The 8,480-nt window shown below is 35.9% G+C and overlaps 1 non-coding gene across 1 annotated transcript; it reads right to left on the reverse strand.

Moving 5' to 3' along the window:
- Positions 1-7,969: 7,969 nt before the first annotated feature.
- On the reverse strand, positions 7,970-8,092 carry LOC132532931 (U6atac minor spliceosomal RNA). Its single transcript, XR_009544843.1, has one exon. It is a non-coding gene; the product is annotated as a U6atac minor spliceosomal RNA (small nuclear RNA).
- Between the last annotated feature and the right edge of the window lie 388 nt (positions 8,093-8,480).

Genomic DNA, 8,480 nt, shown 5'->3' on the forward strand with positions numbered 1-8,480 from the left:
CACCTGCAGGGGGTCTGGTCAGAGCCAGCTGATCAGAAACAGAACCTGGAGAGGGCTCAAGGATTGAGAAAAGAAAGAAGACAGTGAAATGGAATGGCGGGGGGGGGGGGGTCCAGCCCAATGACTGAGAGCCCAAATTTACTTTTCTCACAGTCTTTTATAGCACTTACAGCATGCATCTTGTAACTTTGTAAATTTCTCAAGACATAAGCAAGGTACAGTGGGAGTGAAAGTACAGGCAGTTATGGGCGTGAAAGTACATACAGATAACTGTTTTTACCCAGGGAGTTTGTTTGCAATGTCTTTATCATTTTCCTAAGGAGTCTGTAAAGTCTTCATCATTTTCTCAGCTTTCTCTAATCATCCTAAGAGAAAGGCCAGGGGCTTGCAGAAAGCCTAGTTTGCCAGCCTTTTGCTCGCAGGCCCAGGGGCTTTGCCTTTCAAGGACCTACTGCTCCCAACAAGTGGTGAGGCAAGGCTACAGGTATCTCTCTGTGTCTCTCCCTCTCTCTCTCAGCCCCTCCACTCTCACTTTCTCTATCCAGTAATAAGAAAATAAAAATAAATGTTTAACAAAAGATTTTAAAAAAGAGAAAAAAAATAAGAATTTGTGATACATTTATATAATCTCACATTCTGGTCCCAGTTCGGGGCGCCAGATGCCAGGCTAGCTTCGCGGGCAGGAGAGAGATGACCAGGGACTCATGGCTGAGCTGGGAACGCAGTTCAATCTTTATTGATGAGCAGGGATGCAGTTCAACAATCTAATCTCTAACCGCAATTCTGTCCTATATATCTCCTGAGGTGGAAGTGTCAGGTCAGAAGAAGATGTACTTAGGATAGGGGGTGGGGAGAAGGAAAAAGCTGCAAACCAGTGGGGATTAAATCAGTGAGGTCTCAAAACAATGATTATGTAAATAGACCGCAGAGTTAAGCAGGGGGAAACTGGCTTACTGCCCAACACTCACATATAAAACTTGCATCACTAATTCATGTCTCCTAAAGCATCTAAGTATATAAAACACACCTCACATGAATGCATGCATTGCATATGAATTGAATAATGTAACAACATATTTGAAGGGTTATACACTACATGAACAACAGTGAATATGCACAGAAAGTTTGGTGAGAGGGATGCACCTGGTTGAGCACACATATTACAATGTGCAAGGACCCAGGTTTGAGCCCCCAGTCCCCACCTGCAGGGGGAAGCTTCATGAGAGGTGAAACAGGGCTGCAGGTATCTCTCTGCCTCTCTCCCTCTCTATCACCCCCTTCCCTCTCAGTATATGGTTGTCTTTATCCAGTAAGTAAATAAAGATAATTTTCTTAATTTAAAAATTGGTGAGTTCTAGAGTGAGAATTGTCCAATGTTCTAACACTGATCTATAATGTAAAATATATTTAAAAATGTATTAATGTTGGTATAATTAAAATAAGACAATACAGTTTGAAAGCCAGTTCATTAGGGAAAAAAAAGTACTCATCAAGGTAAGTACTTTGGAGAAAATGTAGAGATAGCAAGTTATATATAATAAAATGCTCAGGGCAGAAAACAGTGAAAGAAGAGAATCTTCTTTATATAACAGTAAATTAGAGTTTTTAATCCTCTCCACAGAGGTTTAATAACAGATCCTGACTAAATTATCAGGAGTCAGCCTGACTCTAAATGATCCATCAGTCTGTGCCCATCACTAGCCTCTTATTACATACTTCAGCTTAAAATACCCTAGGATATATTTATCTTTAACAGTGGAAAAGTTCAGGGTTAACATAAGAGATTAGTTACTTCTATACTCATTTAGCTAGCACTTAATATGGCAAAGTAGCAATTTAATAAATGGTACCCTAGAGGCCTAAATTTTAATACATTTTCTATAAGTGATTAAATTAATTTCAGAATGTAGTTAATAAGACACAAGTCATTATTTCAATGTTCCTATAAATTGTAAAATGAGTTAAACTTTCTTAACAAATTCAGCAGAAACATATGTGTTATGTGTGTGTTTGAATTACATCTTGCACATTAACAGTTAAATTTCATTAGAACTCTTTGTTGGCAAATATTTTCAAGCTAATAATTTGTTAGAACTATTTAAGTAGTATGAAAAATCACATTACTAGCCTCATGCTCTCAATATTATCGTACATGCCAGACAGAATCCCTGAATCACATAAACTTATTTTTCCACTGTGTCACCTCCTAGGCTAGTAAGTGTATTTTTTTAAATACTTAATGGGATATACATTCTGCCATTATTTCTCTCTAGAAACCTCAAGTGTATTGATTGTTGTTTGATATATTTTTAACTATGAAACAATTCCTTCTACTTGCCTTTTTTGGGGGGGGCAATGACTCTATATTAATTTTTATCTGAGAATGTTTTAGTGTTTTTTTATAATTACTATTTTCTCAAAATAAGTTAAACAGTGCTTTGTGGACCAAGTTATGTGCACAGTATTGGAAAGCAGTGTTTGTTTCCTGGGAGTCACTGTGTGGGTGAAGAAAACAACCTGTCCCTCCATAATTCATACTCAACTCAAGGTGTTAGGGTCTACATGAAAATGCTCACAAAGACTGCCATGTTCAGCAACCAAGCATGCAGGCAGGAGGACAATATGTTCTTGACATTCTTCCTAATAAATAATTCCTAAATGTGATCTAGGACTCTTCTGTTCTTCCAGTAACTTCACTCTAAACTTAGAACAAACTTATGGTTCCATACAAATTCTTTGTTATTTTCCTCCTTGGAAAAAGAAAAAAAAAAAGCTTCTTCTGTTTTTATAGTTACATAAAGCTATCAGCCTTTGTAATCTTGCAATTTTGATGATTTTTTTCCCAACTACTAAAAGATACTAATGCATCACATAGAAAACATCAAATGACTTTTCTAAAAATTGACTATATATTTTAAGAGAGAGAAAAAGCGGCGATAGATAGATGGTAGATAGATAGATAGATAGATAGATAGATAGATAGATAGATAGATAGATGATAGATGCCAGAGAACTGTTAAGCAATATGTTGTTAAGATTAAGCTCAGGGCCTCACACCTTCCTTCATTATTGACTTCACAAATTATGAATCCTGTAGTTCACTGTAACAAACAGAAGATGAAGGATGGATATTGATAAACACTTCAACTAAAGGGCAGTAAAGTCTTTACAGCAGTGCAGTTGACTGAAGGATCTGCATGTGTGAGACCCTGAGTTTAATCCCTAGCTCTACATATTACTCAACAATTCACATTCCTAGAAGGAATTTCTTGTCTGTCTTTTGGTAGCTGAAATTTTCTTACGCTATATAACCTAATATAGATTAAGCTCTTTAGGGTAATTTGAAGGTACCCTCTATACTTTTAATCCTATGTACCTATATATTTCAAATTATGTTGCAAGTTTTTATATTAATCTATAGTTCCTAGGTTGTTAGCTTCTTAAACAAAGACTGTACCTTAGTTTCCCTATAATTTCAGTGCTGGAGGCTGATAAGTCAGTGAACCATGATATAGTTCCAAAATATTACACCTCTTTTAATAATATCAACACATATCATTCCAGTTTTGTGTATAATAACTTAATCCATGCAACAGCACTAGTTTGACTAATTTTCTTATTTCAAACAACTATCAAAATTAATTCTGACCTACCAAGGCACACAGAGTGATGTATTAGACATTGTACATAAAATATTTTTGAAAGGCCTCATGCTCTCATGTGAAAGTTTAGGTTTTACAGAATTTTTAAGTGGTTAGCATTCCAATTAATTCTTACTTTCCCTGTAGGAACTACACTATAGGAGTTAAACATAGTTATTATAATGTGCGCACACAGCCCCCAGTTTATTCGATGGGACAGAAAGAAATTGAGAGGGGAGGAGGAGGAGGAAGAAAGACACCTGCAGACCAGCTTCAAGGATCCTAAAGCGTCCTGCTGCAGGCGGGGAACAGGGGTTCCAACCCAGGTCCTTCCTGGTGCTTGAGAAGATGTGCATTTAACCTGTTGTGCCACTGGCCAGCCCTGACACAGTTATTAAAAATTAAATTGAGGGGAAAATCTAATGATCTATACAAATGTGAAAGTGGTATGGGTCATAACAAATTATAGTATTTTTAAATTATAATATTTTTTCTAACATCTAATTTGGTAAAAAAAATATATGCATCTTAAAATGCAGTGCATGTTGTTGTGGGAACAAAGTGACAAATAATTTCTCTGATGTATTTGCTCTAAAGCACTGAATGGTAGTTTCACTTGCTTGAGAGAGAGGTTGAAATGAAGGTGTGTTAAGTTATCTTTGTCTGACATTCAAGTGGAGGCATTGCTGTATCTTATATAACTTGATCTTAAAAGAATTACAGTTTCTAAAGCTATTTTCTCTTAGGAAAGACTCTGATATAAAATGAAAAATTGATTATTGGCCTCAATTCTCCTCTTAACCCTTATCAGCACAGTGTAATCTTTTGAAAAATCAGTTTTCATCTTATTTAGAAGTTTTTTTCATAAAAGACAAATAAATAAATAGTCTGAGAATGGAAAGGATTATTTTTAATTTTATTGTAAAAGTGTATAATTTTAGCCACATTTTAATACATCTTATGTAACAAAGGCTTACATTTTTTCTAAACCTTCAAACTCATTTGAAATCATTTTAAATAAGGTTTATGAATAGTTTAGAATAAAATAACAAAATGGATAATTTAATCTATTAAATTCAATTTTTCCACACATATACCATATATAAATACTTATATATATGAAAATATGTAGATTTATAGTACTTTTAGTTAGTGGAAGAGAGCTGTGGTACAATGCTTGAATTATACCATAACCACAATGCCCACAAGCAATATACACCACGTAAATATATACATGTGTCTTTTAAATAGCATTTATTATTATTCAACAAAAAAGCAGTAATTCTACTTGGAAAAGGTTTATCAGCCTCAGTTTTACTACAGAGGAAGCAAGGCTGTGAAGGGACACATTGGGAAGCATTAAATGAATCAGGTGCAGAAGGAATAAGTTTCTTGGTTCCACAGGAAAAACAAAGATCCAGAGTCTATCTGGTCACAGTTCTGGAAGCATCATAAATAACATAAAAAAATGAACATGTTTATGTAGTAAGTATAATGTTCCTAAATGTAAGCAGGTGATATTAATTTATACAGATACATTTATGTAGCAGACATGTCATACCTAGTTAAGGAAGTCACATAATTGGTGAATATACAAGTGAAATTCCATGATGGCTACCTTAAATCTGTGATTTATAAAAAGATGCCTCTTTAGAATAAGTTTGCTAAGTTTCCTTCATCATCATCTGCTACAAGAAGACATTCAAAACAATTTATACCGTTTAATAAAAATGTCAACATGAACATTTAATCTAGTTAGTTATGTAACTATATCTCTTATATAACTTATATAACTACATTTACTTTTTATTAGGGAGTGATCTTTCACATTTCTTTTGACAGCTATTAAACAGTTTTAAAAAATTCTAAAACCTACAGAAAAAAATCTCTAGTGAAGAGTAAATAACAGATGGCCTCACTTATATGGAGGACTTAATAAATATGGACAGGGAAGGAGAAACAGAGTGAAATGTGAACTGAGTGTGGTGTACTGCATCAAAGCAAGTAACTCTGGGGAAGGAGGGTGAAGGAGGGATGGAAGAGAAAGTTGAGTTCCTACTGAGTAATGAAATTACACTCATGTGACAATGACTGCACTGTCGAACATTAACCCCTCAATTAATATATATATATGTATGTATATATATTAGTTAGTATTTTATATATATATATATATATATATATATATATATATATATAGTGTTTTAAGACTCTAAAGTCTCAACAAGTCTAGTAATCTTTTTTATTTTAGCTGTAATTACAGACTGGGTTACAAGATTCCATCTTTGTTCACTTTTGTTATCCTTTTGATGTCTCCCCATTCATTAAATTGGCAAAGAAGAATAAGTTTCCTCACTAACCAAAATGAAATTCAATTAGAGTTCTACCTGAATGCTCAGATGCATTTCCAATTTAAACCTACTATACAATGCTGAATTATCTTTCTGTTTTCTAATAAGTAAACTACTCCAAGTTTTAATCAAGAGAACAATGCATGAGTTAGTAATTCAAACACTTTTTGTATGTGCTTTATTTCTACTTAAATACGTATTATCAATAAACTTATCTTGAAAATTTGCCAGCTTCCATTTTAATAACGCCTTTTTAAAATGTGAACAGAGGACCTAAAATCAAACATCTCATTAGAATGATCATCACAAACATCATTTAGAAGATTTCATTTAGGGTCTACATGGTTGTAAACATGGTTAAGCAAACACACTACAATGCACAAGGACCCAGTTCAAGGCCCCTGCCTCCATGTGCAGGGGGTGGGGGGAACTTCATTAATGGTGAAGCAGCAATGCAGCTGTCCTCCCTCTTTCCTCTTTATCCCCTCTTCCCTCTTGAATGCTCTCTTTCTTTATCCAATAAACAGTACATTACATATACCAGAGAACTGAACAGCTCTGGTTTACATGGTGGGACAGGGTATTAAACCTGTGGTATCAGAGCCTCAGGCGTGAGAGTATCTTTGCGAGGAATCACATCATTGCAAGACTGGCCAGCTCCTCATGGGGCGCGAGCGCTTCCACACTACGATCATCCTCTCTGGCATTATGCTATTCCACTGCAGAATACTGTGCCCCAGGATGGTTCCGTAGCCCCCATGTCCACTTGGCTGATTCCAAATTATATTCCTCCATGAGGATAATTTCTGGAACCATCCGTTCCACCCTGTTTCCATGGCTGCCAGTTCTTAGCAACATCGCCCCGCCAGATATTCGTCGGGATGTGGCATCATCTAAGTTCATTTCCCACGTCTATGCTCGACCGGACCTGCCAATATACGCAGATATCTTCACCCACCCTGTCCAACGCTTGACATTTCATCACCCAATCTGGTCCCCTACGCCTACACTGAACTTCTCTGTTCCAGTCTCTTGGAAACAGAGTTGGCAGTCAGCTGAGGTAAAGAACAAACACCTCATCACAGACCCCTGCAAGCGTCAACCCGGCTTTGACCTAGCACGTTATGATTGGGCCCTCCTCAATCGCTATCGAACAGGCCATGGCCGGTGCGCCGCTATGTTCCATCGCTGGGGAGCCAGACCCGAACTGCCCCTGCTGCTCCAGACAGACTATGACCCACATAGTCAACGACTGCCACCTCTCCAGATTCAAAGGAGCTCTCGAAACTTTACATCAGGCTCAACCTGACACTGTTGACTGGCTACGGAAGAAGGGCAAATGCTAGAAGAACAAGAACTATACTATCTAACACCACTCCATAAGATATTTTATTTTTTTGTTAATTTTATGCTCTACTATAATATAAATTGGCTTTCAAACATTTCCACAGCAAAGGTGACTGATGTCAATAGGAGTTTAGTTAAATGAGATGTTAAACGCTAAATTGAAACTTGGATTTTAAATAAAATCACAAAACTAATTGAAAATTAAAAAAAAATTATTTTACTGGATAGCAGAACAGCTGTTGCTTACTTTTATCCCCCTATTGTTGAATTAGAAGAACAACTTGCTTGAGACTGTCACTTCAAACTTTGGTTTGTATTTCCTTCAAATGTGTCTTTCCTGGAGACGTAGAATAGATAGATCTCGCTTTTTAATCCATCCAGTTGCTCAGGTCTTTTGATTCATGAATGTAAGCTATTCACATTTAGGGTGCTTATTGATATAGGTATATTACCTGAATAGATTACTGTTTTGAGGTTGCTTCATGTCTCCGTTCTTTTCTTGTTTGTTTTTATCTGTCACTTTTTGTGGATATTTATCTATAATGGTCTCATCTACTGCATTTGTACTTCCCATCAACTTCTGTTCTGTATTTTCTTCTGTAGTTGCCATAGGAGTTGTGTCTTACACACTAAAAACAGAGGTTAGATACCATGAAATAGGTGGCAAGAATTTAACTGTTTGCACGTTGCAGGCCAAAGCCTTTTCCATCTTTGGCAAGGAGAGAGCTAACCATCTCTTCATTCATGCACTATAACATAGTTAATTTGAAATTTCATATTTCAAAATTAAAATTAGCTGAAATTCTACATAATACCTCAAGTCAAATATGCAAAGTCCAGTAACTTTAACTAATGTCAGTAATGGCAATGTTATCCTTCAATCTAAAGTCTGTGATATCCTTCCCTAACCCAGGTAAAACAAATCAATTTTTTAAATCAGATGCTAATAATAATCCACTGAAACTTTCTGCCAACTGTTTTGAATTGGAAGCATCTTCAATTTTCTGTGTTCTGAAAGAAAATTATAGTGTGACTGATGAACATTTTTACTATAGGTCTGATCCAGGTCTGGTTCTACATCTATGCTTCATTTGCCATCCTTCTGTCAGTAAATGCATAATGGAAGAGTCAGGAGAGAGAT

The sequence above is a fragment of the Erinaceus europaeus genome, chromosome 14 (genome assembly GCF_950295315.1).
Source record: "Erinaceus europaeus chromosome 14, mEriEur2.1, whole genome shotgun sequence".
NCBI classification, from domain to species: domain Eukaryota; kingdom Metazoa; phylum Chordata; class Mammalia; order Eulipotyphla; family Erinaceidae; genus Erinaceus; species Erinaceus europaeus.